This window comes from Cricetulus griseus, chromosome 3 (assembly GCF_003668045.3).
Source record: "Cricetulus griseus strain 17A/GY chromosome 3, alternate assembly CriGri-PICRH-1.0, whole genome shotgun sequence".
Taxonomy (NCBI): domain Eukaryota; kingdom Metazoa; phylum Chordata; class Mammalia; order Rodentia; family Cricetidae; genus Cricetulus; species Cricetulus griseus.
This window is the reverse complement of record NC_048596.1, coordinates 105,228,990-105,250,300: the sequence shown is the minus strand read 5'-3', so window position 1 is coordinate 105,250,300 and position 21,311 is coordinate 105,228,990.

The following is a 21,311-nucleotide window of genomic DNA, read 5'->3' as shown; positions in this document are numbered from 1 at the left end:
ATAGACTGAGGTAAGACTAAGTCATCATGAATAGAAATCATTGATAAAAATGGGGTCATTTTGGAGGGAAATGAGGAAACTATTGTTAAGATCTATAGGAATGGGTGACACTTGTATGGTGGTGGGGACTTTAACAAAACTGTGTGATATACAATACAGAAAATGTCATCAATAAGGTTTGAAAATTATGAAAAGGGATCCCTATTATAAATATTTTCAAAATTGGCCTGGATTGTTACTGCTGTTTACAGTAACACACAGAAAGAAAGATACAGATTGGAATAAAGAATGTTGAAAGAAAAAAAGAATAGAAAGTGAAAAATCAGGAAAATGTTAGCGTATTGAGCTGTAAAAATGTTCAAATAAAGAATTTACCATAGGAGAAGTAGACTTTGTTTTTTCAAAGTCCGGTGTATATCTAAATATTATCTCTTCAGGATAGAAGCCATTCATAAGTATGCCTACAAACATTTTAGCACTTCTAAGAATATGAATGAACACAAAGAAAGATCACTTTATTATTCATGGAAAGAGGATTTTCAATTTGCATGGACTCTGCCAGCTTGAGCTTTAAAAAGCAATCAATGAGAATATTTAAGAAGGGATGTCCAATCCCCAGCTTTCTGTGGTCAGAAAAGAAACTGGCAAAGTTATTCCACTTTGAGCATGAGTTATCATTCATTATGTGGGGTCACTATAGGTTTGAGTGTCAGAAACTCCTGTTGGAGTCTTGTTACTCTAAAGATGGTTCTAGGCCTGGAGAGAAGAATCATAGTGCTTTCTGTTTTAGAGATGAAAAGAATTCAGATGAAAGCACCCAGGTCAATGAGATCACAGCTATCTGTAATTCTAGCTTTAGGAGCTACAGTACCCTCTGCTGGCCATCCAACACCCTGGGTACCTGAACTTATGTTCACAAACACATGTAGACATGCACATGTGCATATCAATAAGATAAAACTGGTCTTTAGGAAAACATTAATACAAGGTCTTTAATTGAAAGTACAGTGACTTAGATTGTAGCCTTTGTTCTGTAATATACCATATGTATACTTAGAACTCCAGTTCTCACTTCAAAGAACTCAGTTTATAATAAGTCAAATCACATATTCAGGTAGAAGTATTTTAGAATTTATGTCTTAAGGCCAATTCTGACAGTATGTTTTTGTATCAGTCAGGATTTGAGTCTTTGAGTTTTAGAACATAGAGAATTCACCCTTCTCTGTTATGATAAATCTTTGTGCCAAAAGTCTCCTGAGCCCTACCGTCATGTGGGCAGTCTTTGCCAGCTGCCTGAGTTCTGTTCGTCGCATGGATGGACAAAATATTACACAGACTTCTATCAGCTTCAAAAGCTGATTGGCCAGTGACTAGGATTCTCATCTGTTACCTCAGTCTTAATTATCACAAATCTATATATTTTATAAGACTTATCAGACATCTTCCATTGGTGTCCTCCCTTGCCAGTGGATCACATTGCTCTGCTGGAGGAAGAGTAGAGGGGGAAAGGGAACACTTCCTGTTTGTCCTTGCTTAAATAATGAGTCTCCTTGCTATGTCACTTCCTGCCTGGATCACCACTTCTCTACTACATTTCCCAGGATCATCTTTGACTCCTAGTCCTGCCTAACTTGCTGCCTCATTGGCCAAACAGTACTTTACTTATCGTCCAGTAAGACAAACACACACACAGAAGCACTTTCCCCATCACCTCTCTAATTTGTCTCAGTCAAACCCTAGGTGTGTGTGTGTGTGTGTGTGTGTGTGTGTGTGTGTGTGTGTGTGTGTGTGTACAATTACTAAAACAAGAGCATGAATTTGTAAGAGAGCAAGGAGGCATATTTAGAATGGATGAACTTGAAGGGGGAAGGGAAAGGTGAAATTGTCGCGTCCACCCTTGACCAGCAAGAATGACGCAACACCAAGGAATCTTCTCACAGTTTATTCGGGAACCTTGATTTACAGGAAGTGGCCCCGAACCCCAGAAGGCAGGGCTTGATATAGCCTACAACTACCAATCATCTACGCCCAGGTGGCACACTAGGATAGGTTGTCACCAAGCAGAATTAAGAAGATACGTGGCCTTTACCAAATTAGTTGTTTACCACAGAGAGCACTCACCATCGGGCTGGTGGAAGGCGGAAACCCGCGCCATCTTTTAGGCGCGGTACTCTGCAGCTCCCAACATGAAATAATGTCATTAAAATCTCAAAAAAATGAGAAAAACATATTTGTTGAATTTCTCCAAGAACTAATAAAAATTTTAAAGAGAGCAAAGGATGAAATTCTTAAAAATTTGAAAGAAAAAAGAACCCTTGCAGTCATCATTCAGAGAAATGATACCTCAAACCTGAAGGAAATACATTTGGAAAATAGGTCATCATCATAAATATCTATAAGGAATACTAAAATTTTACTACTTAGAGAGCAGAATAATAGCATGTCTCATTAACTTGGTTCTGCATAAACATAAAGAGAGCAAGAAATAGAATAAATGAAGGAACATATTCTGACTTAGTGTTAACAGGCTTAGTAAATAAATGATTAGAGTATGAAGTGTAGAAATTTATTGGTAACTGTTGTGGAATATTAGATGGGTTACATTCATTTATGCTGTGGACTATTTGCCTAATGATGAAAAGATGTGTGGCATTCTTTATGTTGGATTTGTTTAACTCTGTAAAGCTGTGTTAATTTGCCAGTCTAAAATACCTGATTGATCTAATAAAGAGCTGAATGGTCAATAGGTAGTCAGGATAGAAAGAAAGGTAGGGTTCCAGGCAGAGAAGAGTAGGAGAAATCTAGGCCCAAGAGAAGGGAGAAGCAAAAAAAAGGAGGAGGGGGGGAATCCAGGGGCCAGCCACAGGGCCAGCCACACAGCCAGCCACAGAGTAAGAAGGAAAGGAAGACATATAGAATAAAGACATGTAAAAACCCCAGCGGCAAAACATAGAAAAAGAGAAAGGGGGTTATATCAGTTTAAAAAGCTGGCTAGAAATAAGCCAAGCTAAGGCTTGGCATTCATAAGTGAGAATAAGCCACTGTATATTTATTTGGGAGCTGGGGGTAAATCCTCAAAAGATAAACAAAACAAGCAAACACACAAAACCAACTACAGGTAACAACTGCATATAGAGAAGCTATATGAGTTACAAAGGGTATGCCAGAGAAGAATTGATGACAAGTAGAAGATGAGACAAAATTTAAGCAGTCAAACAATAATACAGAAAATGTAATAAATTAATAGAGATAATAAATGAAACAATTAGGTTTCTGTTTCAGAAGATCATTAAATAGGATTAAACTCAAGTAGACTTCTGCAGAAAAAGATAGAGGGTTGAAACAGGAGTGTGGGGGAAAGTAACAAAAGGAACAATACAAGAAATAAAAAGCCAAGTATTCACATGGAAAAAGAAAAAAATAAAAAGTGAAATAGATACATAGATTTTTGTCTATTAAAGAAGTGAAATTTCTTATAAATAACCATCCAAAATAAGAGAAAACTTAAAAGGTAATTGGCTTTAAAGAAATAGTCTGCAAAATATGACAGTAACAAATGTCAAATCTCCACAATTTCTCAAAAATAAGGAAAGATAGTAGATATTTTCAGTGAAACAGTATTTGCAGATTATGACAAAAGTGTTGCACACACAAGATTTAGCATTTCCATGTGCAAAACCTGTATGAGATGAAGTCAATAAAAATCCCAACATTGAAATGGGTAGGAATTCTGAATGGCCAATCCCTAGTTGAGGACATACTGACAATTGATGACTGCTGGTGGGAGAATATCTATTTTCTCCTTGGAGAGGTTGTATATGTCCAAATAGATGATCCTATAGTCATTCACAAAGAGTGAGGACTAAATTTACCCAGTAAATTTTAAAACAAATGACATAAAGTCAGAAAATAAAAGCATGGTAAGTATAGGGATGGAATTCTGTGGGAGGGATTGGGGTGAATTTTATTAAAACATGACTATATGAAATTCTCAAAAAATTGTAAAAAATTAAGACTAGCTTTTTTTCAATAAAGCAGAACTTGAAACAGAAACTTCTTCCTTAATTCTATAAGTCTGGTAGGATGAGACAATGGAGAGAAGCAATTTGGAGACAGACTTTGATCAGATAATATTATATATAACTCACATGTTTAAAAGTTTATAAGGGAACCTCATTAACATATGCAGATACAAGTACTAAAGGAATGAAAACTGAACCCTTCACTTCTCATGATCATAGATGTGGAACTCCTAAAAAATGTTGACAAATCAAGTTATGAGTGCAAGGTATGTCATACTGTATATACACAGATCTATATATCATGGCAAAGTGATTTATTTCAGGTATATAAGGTTGGTTTAACATTCAGATTCAATCAATCTTATCTGCCACATCAATAGGCTGAGGAAGAAAAACTAAATGATAATATGAATTGAGGTAGAAAAAGGCATTTGACAAATGATAGCACCTATTCAAGTTTCTAAAAAATCCTCAGCAACATTACATGCAAAATTTCTTAACTTGAAAATTTCTTGCATAAAAGTATTCAGTATTGTCATAAAAGGTTAAGAAATTGAACCTTAAATTCTAAAAATCACCAGCCAGAAACAGGTACCTTTCACATTCCTAATCACTATTAATAAAGAAGAACATAAAATAATAATGAACAAGGAAAGGGAAAACAAAAATTCCATTTTTACAGATAACATGTTTGTATAATATAGACTTTCAAGGCCTTGGGGAGGAAAATTCTACTAGTAATGTTATCAAAGTACACAGATTTATATGTGAATGCCAATCAGTCTGTGGTACAAAAGTAATTAACTACTGAAAATTAAAATATAAAATCCGTATCATTTAATGTAGCACTGCCAAAAGGAACATTTAGGTATCAAGTTAATATATCATATGCACAATCTGTATATGGAAACATCTTCTGGGGGGGAATCATAAAATAATATAGCTAAATGTAAAATATGATCTGTGTGCTCAGACTAGATATTTTGATATTGCTAAAATTTCAGTCTTTGTTAATTTGTTCTATAGATTTAACATAACCGTATGAACAAATCAGCAAATCATTTATATATAAATATAAACAGAATTTTAAAAGGTGCAAAGTTGGGAGACTCATGCTACCCAAATTTAATACCTAATGTAATGCTAGAGTGTTAGAAATATAGTAATTCTCATGGAAGAATAGCTGAATAGACCTATTAACTGGTCTATTTACCTATTGCTGGAGTATAGATTTAGACTTTTAGCTATATTGCAGTTAATGGATCTTAATAAAGTGGCACTGTTACTTCAGTGGAGAGATGATAACCATTACAAAAAAGGGGTTACAGTACATGGCAGTCATATTAACATTCATTTTGACATGCAGCATAAGATTACAAATATATATGGTATGTCTATATGTATGGTATAGTAGATCATAGAATGTAAAACACAAATATGTAAAACATATAAATGGAAACTAGTTCTGTTTCCTGAAGTTTTCATGGACCATTGAATGAAGTACAATTCATGAAACAAAAGAAATATGGATTTATTACAAAATACATTGGCTCTCTGGAATGAACTTAGAAATAATTGAGGACAAGAACAAAAACATGGATGAAATATTTCTAAAGCATATCTGTTAAACAGTTTGTACTCAAATATACACAGCATTTCTAAAAATCAGTCATCATCAAAATTTAAAAAGACACAAGAGCTGAGCAGGCACTTGAACAAAGAAAATATGCAGGTCCCAGAAGAAAATATCCAAACATTATTACAGAACTAGTGTTTAGAAATCTTCAATATAAGATATATATACAATTCTGCATCTGTTTAAATAATTATTTCTCAAAAAGCAACATTAATCACTAGAAAGGGTTTGAAATACAAAAATACTCCCCTTCATTACTGATAGAGATTAAAATGGGATGTCCACTTTGAAAAAACAGTGACCAGTATCTTACATAAGTGAACACATTCCACATTGTATTATAGAAATCATGTTGGACTTATTTTTTAAACTGATCATAAAATATTGACACAGAACCTTGTGTGTGAGTATATGGACTCTTTGTTACTGTCCTGATTAGAAGTAACCATGATATCCTTCAATAGTTGAGTACGCCAGTTGTGTTACATCACGCAAGGAAGTACTGTGAGGTATTAAATAGATGGGTCTAGAAAACATATGGTTCACTATTAAAAACATAATGAACACAGGTAATTGGTCTAAAAAAGTGACTCATTATGATTTGACTGACAGAATTTTCTAGGAAGAGCAGAACTAACATTTGTCAAACATTTTAATGGTGGGTAATTGATATGAGTAACATCGATTGTCTAGTAAAACAATTATGTAGAATATTATGCTTGTATGTACATGACAGTATATATGTCCAAACACATAGAATGTCATGGTCTGGTAAAAATTGAAGAAATAAATTTATCTGAATGGTAGATAAAGTTCAAAATTGCCTCACTGAAAATTTACTAAAGTGGGAGAGCTGAACTAAGTAAATATGGGAGGAATGCAAAGCATAAAACCAAAGATAAAATGAATTTTATATAATCACTGTACTTTCTTTAAGCTATTTATGGCAAAGATGTAATTTAAATCTGGGGATACTATGTACATTTATAAGAGTTAGGCATTTTAATGTTGTAAAAACAGGTGAGCAAGAGGGGAAGAAAAACATCAGTATAGTGTCAATTTAGAGTTAGAGACATCTCTATGCACATGTGCAGTATTAGAATTGCTAACTTCATAAAATCAAGGAGAATCTGAGGAAAGTTTCACAGTGTAGAGCTCCAACTGAGACATAAGATGAAATCTAGTATGGTCTAATCTTACAGAAAAATAAGACATAAAGCAAAAGGTGAAAGAAGTGAGAACATCACTCAATTCTGACATACCACTTTTGTTTATTTGTAAAATGCTAACGACAGAGGGAACAGGCACATGCATACATACAGTCACTCCTAGCTGACAAATATTTGAAAATTTTACACTTTGTGACATGAGTTTATTTTAAGAATTCAGCTACCTCAACAATTGTCCAAATACAAAATATTCTGCAGGTGGAGTTATTCGAAGCCATATCCTTCTTTTTAAAAGTACTTTGTCAAGAAAATACTTCTGGCTCTGAAGGGTAATAGAGGAAGTGGGGACATAGTTGAACATATGTCCTTATTGTATGAGTGTGCATTCTTTGGGTATATGTCCAAGAGAGGAATTGCTGGATCTTGAGGTACACTGATTACCATTTTCCTGAGAAACTGCCATATTGATTTCCAAAGTGGCTGTACAAGTTTGCACTCCCACCAGCTATTGGGGAAGAGTTCCTTTTTCTCCACATCCTCTCCAGCATAGATTGTCATTGATGCTCTTGATTTTAGCTATTCTTACAGGAGTAAGATGGCATCTCAGAGTAGTTTTGAGTTGCATTTCCCTGATGGCTAGGGATATTAAGCACTCAACTATGTTCATAGCAGCACTATTTGTAATAGCCATCTGGAAACAACCTAGATGCCCCTCAACTGAAGAATGTACAGAGAAAATGTGGTATATTTACACAATGGAGTACTACTCAGCAGAAAAACAAAACAGTAGCATCTTGAAATTCGAAGTCATATGGATGGAACTAGAAGAAACCATCCTCAGTGAGGTAACCCAAACCCAAAAAGATAAACATGGTATGTACTCACTCAATTTTGATTTTTAGACATATAGTAAAGGATCACTAGCCTACATTCCACACTGCCAGAGGAGCTAAGAAACAAGGAGGACCCCAAGAGAAGATTGCATAGTTCCTCGATGAAGTTGGTGGGGGTCAGAACCCCTGACCAAATTGGAGTCCGGGCCAGGGAGAGGAAGGAGAGTCTTCATCCAGTTGCTGTTAGAAGCAGAAACAGACACCCATAGCTAAGCATTGAACTATAATACTGGAATTCAGTTGTGGAGAGGGAAGAGGTTTGAGCAAAGGAGTCAAGATGGGGATGAGAGACCTGCAGAAACATTGGACATGACCTACTGATAGAATGGAGACCCTAGTCATAAAGCTAGGGAAACAGCATTGGACCAAACCAAACACCTCAGAATGTGGGTACCAGCAAGGGACCCAAGACAGTCTATGGCTCCTCTGACAGCAGAGCCAGTCTTTATCCCTAGAGTACAAATGGACTTTGGGAGACCATTCCCTATGGAGGGATACTATTGCAACCCAGATACAGCAAGGAGGGTATAGACCCTCCCCCAAACAATCTGACAGACTTTGAAGATCCTTGGTAGAGTGCCTCACTATCCCTGGAGAGGAGTCAGGGGGTTGGTTGGGGTGGGTTGGGTGGGGAACATTGGAGGAGAGGAGGGCGAGGGAATGGGGGGATGGATATGTAAATATGAGTAATTAGAAATAATAAAAAATTAAAAAAGAAGTGGGTAAAGAAGTTCATTTTCATAATAAGCCAACGTATTTTTTGTAGAAAGGGTAAGTAGAGATGACACAGGAGAAAAATTATGAATAGTTATGAGGTTTGTACTTGCACAGAAATTTCACATAAATTTAAACCCAACTGGAATTAAATTGAGACTGTGGGGGTGAGAATGAATGATGTTAAAACAAAACAAAGCAAAACAAAACAAACAGGTTTAGGGAGCACTGTGGAAACAGTAATGTCAGCCTCCTAGCAAGGTATATTTGATTATATTTGATGGGCTGATCATCGATATTAGCTAAAAAATATGTTGAATGAATAGAATGTGGCTTTTATTCATGAGACCATCTTTTCTATCTTTTCAGTATTTTTAGCATTTTAATAGATTGAGAATTTTATACATGTAACATTTATTGATCAAATCCACCCCATTCCACCTTTTAATTTCTCCTCTATCTCAAGTGACTTCATGTGCTCTTTTTGTTCCTAAGGCCAGTGTGTCTAATTACTGGGCTACATATATATATATATATATGCACAGGAGTAGGGTTGTCTTAGGATTTCTATGCTGGGATTAAACAGCATAACCAAAAATCAATTTGGGGAGGAAATAATTAATTTGGTTTATTCTTTCATATCACTGTTCATCATTGATGGAAGTCAAGGCAGGAAATTCATCAGGGCAGGGAACTGTAGATGCAGAGGCTATGGAGGTGTGCTTTTGACTGGCTTGTTCAAACAGCTTTCATATGGATCCTAAGACCTTCATCTCAGGAATGGCACCACCATAATGAGATTTGTCCTCCAGTGTCAAACACTAATTAAGAAAATGCCTCTACTCTATGGATCTCATGGAAGAAGTTTCTCTATTCAGGTTCTTTTTTTTTTTTTTTTTTCTTTGGTAACTGTAGTTTGTTTCAAGTGGACATAAAACTGCCATGTCCTGGAACATGCACAGTTCCTTACGGGCTATATCCCTGAGGAAACCACGTTCTCCTCTCCCTGCAGTCACCAGTTGCCAAATGCTCCTCAATTTGGAGTGAGATTTTTTTAGTATATTCTCTTCTATTATTGCTTATGAGTAGATGTCTTTTGGTCATCTTTCCCTTTGCACAACCTATGTCTCATATGGCTGGGAATTAGCTGAGCTTGTTTAGAGTAGAATTTGTATTATTTCTGTAAAACCTCTTCCTGGAACAACTTAGAGCACAGAATTATTTATGACAGATTCTATTCCATCATACTCTTGACCCAAGTATAAGATCTTAATGAATCTCATAGACATGTTGCCTTCTGGCTCACTAGCTGTTTCTGAGCTCAGCAATTTAAACTGTAGTTAAATGTTGAGCACAAGAACAATATGTTAGGACTCACTAAAATTTCCTTACAAAAAAGTAATCTTCAGTTAATTACTCTAAATTATAATCTAAAATTCCCAGTGTCTCAGTTTTGACCTTCAACAGAAATAAGATAACATGTTTTTAAATTAAGTTGTAAACTTTACTTTAAAGGATATAACATTTCTTAAGTATCATGCTTCATATGTTCAAAAGTATAATATCGGGTTACAGTAAGAGGTAGCTTGAACTCAGACTTAGGAACATCTGGGAGTATGAGTCATTAACCTAGTAAATTGTGCTCAATAGAGTGTTGTCTGCAATTATCATCATCAAATAGGTATAAGAACTGCATATGCATACCTACATAGTCTACAGTTTAATGTTCTCTGTTAGTTAACAAGTTACTCTTGCACAAAATATGTTTGCAAAAGTTTATATTATGTTAAGCATCCTCTCTATTCCCTACATTTCTGCATTCCCCTTCTTTCTCCTTCCTCCCTTCATTCTGTTTTGCATCTTTTCTCAAAAATATTTTATAGAGAATATTTGGAATCAAACAAGCTGTTCAATTTGCATAAAGCAAACCAGTAATGAAAATTTCAATGTATTGAAAGGAGTGGCACCTTCAGATAAAAGAAATCATATGGGCTGTACAATTAGCCTTTGTTTCTCTTCAAATATGTTTCCATATTCTTGCATAGGATCAGGATTCAGTTCCTAGCACCCACATAATAGACCAGAACTGTTTAATCTGTCCTCTGTAGGCACCAGGTATGCATGTGGTACACAGACATACAAACATAGAATTTTGTTTTTATCTCAAAAAAGAGAAAGCCATTAATTGTCTTATAGAACATGACATTAAAATGTGAGTAGCAGAAAGCTACTGAAGTCACTGTACAATTACATAATGAGCAAAATACTGTCTGTACATCATCTCCACTTCCTCCCATATTCACTTTTATTATATTTATCATTATGCTTAAAAATATTAGGAGTAGAGCATTGGTATATAAAAGAGAAAAATAGTTGCTTTTCTTAGAAATATTTTATCTTTTAAAAGAAGCAATAGGGCACACACACACACACATATATGTGTATATATATATATATGTATATATATATTCCTATAATTGGTAATTCATTGTACATATGTGAATTGGAATAATACTCTGTCCTCAAAATGTTCACAAATATTTCTTCAATATTCTTGGAAAGAAAGGCTTCCTGACAGAGGTTTCTCTGCTGTTGTTGCTCTCAGTGTGGCTTGAGAGGGGAGGGTATGCCTGTGTGCGTATACCTGGAGGTCAAAGTGGAGTTGGGTGTCTTCTTCAATTACTATCCACTTTACTTATAGAAGCAGAGAGTTTCAGTTAACCAGAGCACTCACAGATTCCACTAGTTCCACAAGCTAGCTTGCTCCTGGAATCTCTGTCTATAAAACAAATATGTTGAGATTTCTTCAGGTAGTCTGCCAAATTCTGATGTGTATTTTGAAGATCTGAATCCTGGTCCCCATGCTTATGTGACCAGCACTTGATCTATTGAGTGAGTCAGTTTCCTAGCTCCTCACAGACTTGCTTGTGTTCATTGATTGGTGTAATAAAAAGAGCATAGTATATTAACTTATATTGCTTTTTAGGTATGTTGTGTGAGGTGACTTTCCAATAACATTTTATTTCACCCTTATATGAAATTGCTATAAACAATATTACTTAACTTATATTTTTTTCTGAACTGAAATTGTATACTAGCTTTTATTAGTTGCAAAGACTGTTTCAGAAACCTCAAACACATATTTGAAAATAATGCAAATGTTGTACTTAAAATATTTATTTAGTTTGTGTGTCTGTGTGGGTGTGTGCACTGGAATATCTGTAGGGGCACCATGTGTCTGAAGTTCTCAGAGATGTCAGAAGTGTTTGGATTCTCTGGTTCTGGAGTTACAGAGAGAAGAGATTCATCATGTGTGCTGCTGGTAACCTAACTCCTGTCCACTGTAGGAGCACTATGTAAGTGCTAAGTCATCTTCCAGCTCCAAAATTGCCCTTTAAAAATAGTCCCCTGTTGAACAAAACCATAAAACAGTCAGACTCCACAACAAGAAAAATTCTCTTTTGGAGTCATGTCTCAGAGTACTTTTAAGTTCATGCTATCCAAAACTTGGTCTGCTGAGTGTGTAATGTCTTTCTTCCCATGACATCTTAACTTTTGGAACTGAACTCCCTTATCTCAATGAATAAATCAATTCAAGAGCTGACTGTCCAAAAAGCCTTGGCTGCAGAGAGCTTTCATTGTGCAGAGATGAACAGTGATGAAGATGCATGCCTCTCCCTATACTGCTCTTACCCCTGCTTTTAACTCATTTGATGCTCTGAGTAGATGTATAAAGTGATATTTTAGATGAACAGACATTCGCTCTGGTCTTTCATGAACTCATGAACTTTCTATTTTATATAATGAACATTGAATCATAACTGATTGTAAATAAGCATAAGGAGTTAATGTGAATCTAACTAAGTGGTTCCCATCCAGCATATGCTGACTCCAATGCAAAGACAGTTTTGAAGGTATTCTCATTCAGTAATGAATCTTTCCCTGATTACCAAGCCCTGCTTCTTCCGGACTTTATATTTAATCTCCTTTGGACAATTGCATTGATATTACCTGTCACTCAATGTAAAAAGTAGAACTCTTAAATCTATAAGGAAATAAGACATTGGATTGAGAATATCAACTACTTAAATAATTGAGCTTAAGATGCCATAGTGACCTGCATTGAATGTAGTATTGGGATTCATTTGTTTTAGCAGCTTTGTTTCAAGGTAATTATTCCCAAAGAAGAAGCCCAGGAAGTTTTCTGGCAAACAAGGCAGAGAAGTTCGGTCTTAATGCAATGTAAAAATAAGGACTTTTCATAAGGTAGTGAAAAGAGAGGTATGTAATCATGATTTTGTAATGCAAAGCTCACACTGGTGTCTAGACTAGGTCAACAGAACAGGGCTTTTGTAATGAAGGAGACATCAAATTTTCAGCTACTATCTGAGAAAAGGATGAGGCACACTCTTCTGTGATGGCATTGAGAATAGCAAAATAAATACATTCTGATTGTTTCTGATTGAGGACAGTAAAGTGTAACAGGCTATTCTGTCTTATTGATCAATTTGTGAAGACAGCTATTTGAACAAATCAACTTTCTAAGTTTTCATTAGTTAATCTGAACAGTATGAGCCATTAATTACTTATAAACTGAATCAAGAAAATAACCAAATCCAAACATCAACTAAGTTGTTACTGATTTTGCTAGCACCAACAGTTCAAGGAATATGGAGAGAAAATGCTAAATAGAAGGTTTTGAAAAATAAATATTAAGTACATTATGCATTAAGTTTATATGTACCTTTAATTCATCACAAACTCTACTTACTCTTTCATATATGTTTAATTTTAAAAATATTCAGAAATATATACATTGCACATGTACACATATATGCCAACATTATAGACATCTGTTCATATCTGTTATGTGTTAGTCCTTTTTTGTATATGAAAGAAATATGGCAGAGGTATATTGTTGTCCATTGTCAATGTCTAGCTTCCTATGTCTAGTAACCTATAGGACAATTCATTCAGTACCAGCAATTCTTATCTATCTTAATGCACTTCTTATTTATGTGTAGGATAGTCATTGTTAATAGGGATTTTTGAAGGAAGGGATTAAGGTATATTCTAAAGGTTTCTGTAGAACATAGAATTTTTGACATTTCCTCTGTTGTCATGCCCCAGCTCTGCTGCTTCATGTGACATGTACTGGTTCTTCCTGAATAATATTGAGAGTATCCATGTTTGAGCAACTTGTTAATATTAATTAATTATGAAGTAAATAAATATCTGGACATGTATGTGATGGAGTTTCTAAGTTAGGTTCAATGAATTGGGAACACTCACCATAATCATAGGTGCCACCGTGTCCTTTGGCTTGGAGTTTGGACAGAGTATAAAAAAGAAAATTATCTGAATCCTATCATTCATCATCCTTCATCACCCTCTGTTTCCTGATTCTGGATTAAATTTACCCCTTTGCCTCAGGCTCCTACTGCCTTAATTTCAACCAACAGAATAGTTTGTACCCTCAAGGTATGAATGAAAAAATACTCATCCTTGCTCAAGTTGTTTTATTAGATATTCTATTATAACAACAAGACAAGCTAACTAATATAGTTGCCATTTCTAAAATATGAGGAAATGCTGACAAACACAATCAATCTCCTTCATCTATCTAATTTCAAATGGGTTCAGCAGAGCTACTGATCCACAAGTGACTTTTGATATAGGTCATTGAGCTACAACACAAAAATGTGTACATACACATTGAACAAAAGGCATAAAATCTTCACCATGCCTCGGTGAAGTTGTCTTGTAGTACTCTTTTGCTTTAAGTATCACCTTTAATGATTAATTATTAATTATTTTCACATTTGATGTTTATAACTTGTGTGTTCCTATACACTCAGGAATGTAAAGACACAGTCCCTATTTTACAGTGTTGTTTGGAGAGGCTATGGGGAGTTGAAGCCTTGTTAGAGGAAGTATCTCACTGGCTTTGAGAAATAAAAGCCATACTCCACATTCAGTTCATTCTCTGCTTCATATAATATCTCAGCTCTCTGCTCTTGCCATGATGTCTGCCACCTTGTCATGAGGGACTTGACACTATGCCATCTTGTCATGAGGGACTTTTAACCATCTGGAAGTAAACAGAAATAAACACTCTCTCTCATAAGTTTGATTTGATCATAGCATTTTCTCACAACAACAGAAAATCAACTACTACAGGGATATCACATTCCACATTTTCTACTTTCTTTCTTCCTGATATTTGAGAGCATTCATGATTTCCCCCTGTGTACTGTATACATTTAGAGCTGTGCTTTATATATTTTTTTCTTTCATGACAATGTTTTTCCTCAAAATCATCACTTGTATACCAGTTAGCAAACCACATTCTGAAGGGTAAACTTCTTTGTCAGTGTGTTACATTAAAGAATACAATAACAGGCATTTCAGAATTTAGAAAATATGCTTATAATCAAAATTGTGCAGAAAGCAATTCTAATGCAATTATATTTAAGGACACCACCTGGAACCTTCACTTTATTTAAAGACATCAAATACTTAAGAACTCAAAGTTTTTGTTACTGCATTATTCTAAGTATCTTTGTCTTTGCCACAAGGAAGTTGTTTTTCAGATTAGAAGATGTGAAACTTGAAAATCAAATGCTATGGAGCAAAATGAAACATCAACTCAAGTGGTGTGCCTCTCAAAGTTCTTTGAAATTAGTAAAGCAGTCTGCAAACAGTTTGGGAAGGAGGATTCTTTTGTGCTATGTTGGGAGGTGCCAGATGTGTTTCAAGGGACCCAGTCCAATGCCAAATCCCATCACCTTCTGGATGGTTTCTTCAATGCATTTTCTTCACCTCTCTGAGAGATTAAATAACAGTGAAGCCCATGTCAAGAAAATCCTCAGAGCTAAAGAATAAATAAACTTTTGTAACATATTACTATATACAAATTATTAATAAAATAACTTTCTGTTAAATTAATCCTAGAAAAAGTAATCTAAAAAAGGCAGAGTGTTTCAGTTTGGCTCACAGTGCCATTGGGTCAACACTCATGACTAGTTGTCATTGCTCTAACAAACTTCTTCTTTGTAGAAGAAACATTACCAACCAAAAGCAACCAATACAAACCATTTTCCTCACATTGCAGAAATTGAGAAAATATTGAAATACCAGGAAATCTTCCACCTACACAAAAATCTGAAGACCTCTATTTGAGCCATTTTTGTTTTCCACATGAAATACCTTTTTCCATTTCAGCAAAGAACATTTCTGGAAATCAAGACATGAGAAAACAGTTCTGTTTTTCACGTCCTCAAATGCAATTTGCTAAAATGCTTTGAGTTGCAAAGATTTTTACTATGCAATCCTTGCCACACATTAATACACAAACAGCTGTATGTTGATTTTGAAAATAAAAGGAATAGAAGGAATTTCAAATATTGCTTTATTGTGTATATGTACACATGTGTTCTTGTACATGAAAATATACATGTATGTGCTTCTCCCTGTGAGAGAAAAACTCGATTCTCTTTCCTTAGTGGCTTTCCACCTAGTTTTTAAATTTTTTTCTATTTTTTAAATTAGTAAGAAGCTTGCTTCACATGTCAATCCCAGCTCTCTCTCCTTCTCCCCCATCCCACACCAACCACCCAAGGCCCTCCTATTACCCCTCTGCCTCTCAGGGAGGGTCAGGCCCTCCATGAGGGGATCTCCAAAGTCTGTCATATCATCCGAGGCAGGGCCTAGGCTCTCCCCCATGTGTTCAGACTGAGATAGCATCTCTCCATGTGGAATGAGCTCCCAAAGTCCATTTGTCTGCCAGGGATAAATACTGAGATCCCATAGATTGTCAAGGCCTCCTCACTGACACTGTAACGATAATCTTCTGCCAGCTGCCTGAGTTCTGTCCCCAAATTCTCAGTGTTCAAGTGAGACTCCTAAAAGAGGGAGCTGGGGCTGTTTCTGACACCTTTATCTGCTTTGGGGACTCTTTTCCTCCTACTGGGTTGCTTCCTCCAGTCTTAATACAAGGGTTGATGCCTAGTCTCATTGCAACTTGATATGCATTTCATGTTTGGTTGATATCCCTTGGAGACCTGCCCTTTTGCTAAGAGAAATGGAGGAGGAAGAATGGATGGAGAAAGGGGAGGGAGGGGAAATTGAAGTTAGGATGTAATGTATGAGAGAATCTCAGTAGTGATGATTAGGGAAAGCTAGTGAGCTAACCAACTCAGCTACCATCCAGGCCCAGAACCAGGGCTATGAGTGGTCCAACCCCAACATTCACCAAATGTATGAAGTGTTGGAGCATGTGAAATTGATGAAACTACAGATCCAAAATAGCAGGATCCCCACGACATAGGACAACAACAGAACATCCAGAAAGAGTCCCAGTAAGAGCTCATTATTGGTAGTGTAGCAGAAGGTAGAGGTCTGGAACCAGAGCAATGACTTATGGAAATAAACATTTGCAAGTAAACATGAACAGACTAAAGGTTAAACTGTCTCAATGAGCCACACTGTAGCTTCCTTTATATTTTTCTTTTTGTTTTGTTCTGTTTTTTACATTTCAATGAATTTTTATTTATATATTCATTTTTGTTTTAGCAAGTTTCAGCTGGATTTCTGCCATGTGTTCCACAAATAATTCTGATACAATTCTATAATTAAAAGTGTTATAAACATAGGCGTTCTTCTCTGGTAGGGAGGGAAAGGTAGCTGGATTAATGAACGGAAACTAGGTGGAGTTGAGGACACAGCCGAGGTTTCTATCAGAAACTATATCTGGGTCTCTGGGAGCCACGCAACATGAATGAGAGTCCCAAGAGTGACCAGTGGAGCTTCGTAAAGCTCTCCTCTCTGTTCTTCCATCTCTTGCCTCATTTTCCCCATCTGCTTATACCCACCGGACCTCCCCACAAGTAAGAACTTCAGAAGTTTCTGGAAGGGACATGGGGGATAACAGAGGTCAGCTGGGAGAGCACTTGCTTAGCATGCACACAGCCTTGGTTTCCAACTCCACCACTCTATAAAGCAGTGTGCTTGGATCCTGAACCTTGAGTGGAAGCCATCTGGGCTGATTCTCATACAGATGAGAGCTCCATGTCCCTCTGTGCCTGCTCAACTGATTGTAGTGTCTTGGATGTTTCTCAGGGAGGGGAGTGACTGGTATTTAGTTCACACAGGAATTAGGGGACTGCTATCTTTACATCTTTCTAGAAATTGGTTCTTTTTGGCTACATAATGACTTTTTAGTATCTGGGGCTGGTGCTCAGGTAGCTAGCTTCTGTGAAGGGTGACAGGGTGACTTCAAACTCTTTGAGACTGCACTTGGGGTATGGGTTATAATAATAGCAACAACCTGCTGGCTGCAGACACTGCAGGTCTGGAAGAATAGCTGTGAGGATGGGAAAAGGGCTGCTGAAGGCCCACACAGTTCTGTGTTGGAAAGAGCCTGGTTTACAGGTTGTCTGGGTGTGGTCCCTGCTTTTCCTCATTACTATCTGTGAGCATATGGTGAATTAAAAGAAAATCATAACAAAATATTTTTTGAGTTGTTTCCACATGAAGTTGACCTAAAAGCATACACACACACACACACACTCAGCTTTACAGAAAAGTTGAAACATTGAGAGAAATATTAGACACAAAAGTTTAAATATTCTGACAGATTTTGGATGGATTAAAGTTGAATGATTTATTGAGTCAAAGCAGATGTTAGAAGTTCTCAATCTGGAACACAGAAACACCCAATCAAAATAAAGTGTGTGTTCTGGATTCAGATGTTTCACAGATGTTAGCAATTGGTAAATGGAGGTTGCAGTCTTTGTAGATAACCTATTTACCTTTAGACTTGTTACAGAGGCATGGCATTTAGTATACAATGTATGACTGATGTGATGGCTATCCTTGATTGTCAACTTAAATACATCTGGAAATAAAACCCAAGAGACTAGGTACATTTGTGGGGTATTTTGAAGTGGGAAGACCCATTTTAAATCTAGATTTCTTGAGGTGGGAATACCTACCTTAAGTCTAGGTCATGCCTTCTGGTGGCAGCTTATATTAAGGACATGGAAAAAAGATGCTCTTGCTCTTTGCCTGCTTGCCCTATTTCTGACTGGCAATTTCATTCCTTCACTGGCATTCTAGCCTTCTTCACCAGGATTCCTGTGTACACTGAAGATCAACTGAGACATCCAGCCTCATGTACTGAACAACTACTGGATACTTGGGCATTCCTTTGATAGATAGCCATTGTTGGATGACCCAGTCCACATACTCTAAACCACTGCAATAATTCCCCTTTATATATCCATTCTATAAATTCTGTTCCTCTGGCGATCCCTGACTAATACAACTACCCAGAATAATTAATGTTTCAGTTATGTTTTACAATTCTATCTTAGTACTTTCCCTTCCTTACACTGGTTATTATCATGAAATTTTGTTTCTTCCTTTTTCTCTAGCTCATTGTTCTTATCAGTCTTAATGCTGTTACTCTTTAATAAAATTTCTCATGTTGTGGTGATCCTCAGCCATAAAATTATTTCATTGCTGCTTTCACAACTGTAGCTTTGCTATTGTTATGAATCATAATATAAATATGTGGTATGCAGTGTATCTGATAAGTGACACAGAGGAATCATGACCCATAGGTTGAGAACAATTGCTCTAGCTTGTATTATCATGGATACACATCTTGTTTATTTCTGTATCTTTAGAGGTTGTGAGAACACAATTTAAGCCATGAAATACTGGTAGATGTGTTTTAATATTTGGAAACCAGGAAAGGAAAATTTATATTAGATATAAACAATATTTCAAAAGTTAAAGCTGCTTCAAGCAAAAATGCATCACTGTCAAATGTTAAAGCAGCTATGTCTTTACAATTCTAATATGTATTTGAGATTGAACTGCAATGTGGGTGAGTCATAGAATAGAAGACTAGCATTCCCAAGGCTCAAGGTTTGATCCCTAGCACCAAGAAAAATAAGTCTGCATGCATCTATTTTGTAGAGCATTTAGTACAAAATTGTCCTGGTTCCATGAACAGTACATAGTGATAGAACCCTCATACAAATTTAATTTTTGTATTTGTTTATTTATTGTTTGTTAGTACATGAATGTGTGTACAAGATGTTTGCATGAGCGAATACAGGCACATACATTTTATAGGGCATTTTCATAGATAATCCTGCCTTCTTCCTTGTTTGAGACAGGGTCGATTGCTGTTCACCTCTGGGTTTGCCAAAGTAGTAGGTCTGTGAATTCCAGGTTATTTTACTCTCTATCTCCCATTTTGTAATACATTCTGGGGTTATAGGCAAGTTCTACCATCTAACTTTATATGAGTTTTTGAAATTTAAACTCAGGTACTTATATTTGCACAGCAAACAACCCACTGATAAATCTACCCAACTAGTAATACAGATTTATTAACAAAAATAGATAGTCAATCTCTAGTCAAAGATATGTATGTATGCATGTATGTATGTATGTATGTATGTTAAGGTCATTTTCAGAGTCCCATTTGAAAATGTTAGTGTAACAAGAAAATTCTTAGAGAAACAGTAGATAAAGCTGGGAAAAGAAAGGCAAGTAATCATGGGAAATATTGAGAGGGTAGATAGCAGCTTCACATAAGCTACTAGATATTTTTAACTCATTAAACCAAAAATTTTGTCCTCAATAAGCTGGAAGAATGAAAACTGCTTCAATATATAGTTTAAATTTGTTTTTCTGGGGGAAGGAAATCTCTTCTTTAATATAACTATATTAACTGACGTCAAAAATACATTAGATTTTGCATTCTGATATTTCCAATTTTCATCAAATTGAACTGTAATGAAGTAAGGATGATGGTCATCATCAAAACCTGGGGGTCTTGCAGAATTAGTGTGCTCCAAATGAGCCATCCACCTACTCATAAATTCTGTTTCACATATTATTACTGTCACAACATATATTTCCTATCTTGTTCTCTTTATAAATTGCTTACGTAGGAAATGGAATAGTTCAGCCTGGTTATCCATTTCTCCCACTGGAAGGAATGGCTGTGTGTGTGTGTGTGTGTGTGTGTGTGTGTGTGTGTGTGTGTGTGTGTGTGTGTGTGTTGACTGTTGTTGATTAGAAGCTTTACATTTATATTATTCTGAGAAAAAAATATTTACTGGAACCTAGGGATCTCGGGTTAGGTTCAGGCTGGATGTCTAGCTATCTCTGGGGAGCCTGTCCTCCTCAGCACCAGAATAGCAAGTATATGCTGATTAATCTTGGGATATTCTTTTTTTTAATGTGGGTGCTTAGGTTGAATCTAGTTTTTCAAGCATTTTACTGACAGAGGGATCTCCTCAGCTACCTAAGATATTTTTTAAATTGCACACCTAAAGTAAGCTGCACAATCTTTCACTCATGAATCCTCCTAAAGTTTGACTTGATTACTCTTTTGTCAGAAGAGTAACTGGGATTCTGAAACTAAGTGTGACTAAGAAAATCAACTTCATGGAAGGTTTCAAAAGTGAATCAAGTGAATAAAGGTGATGGGGGTGGTGGAAAATGTGCTGAGACAGAAGGGAAATGCAGATCCTTTATAAAGCTGTCATTACAAGCACCTGATGAATGGCTGCATTATGACACCACAAGGATTTCTTTTCTAAATTCACACACATTCCTTAGTTCAGTTCATGGTTGGCAACAGAATTTTGGAACAATGTGCCATATTTAGTAATGTTCAAATATCTGTTACCAATAACTTAATAATTTAGAAAAATTTAATATGGCTTATAAACGGCTTGTGTAGATAACCCAAGAGGCAAACACATACATTGACTGGTGAGATCAATAGTAAAATACACATGCCCTTGCACAGGTAACCGCTTAGAAGCATTTATTTAGATATATAGCTCAT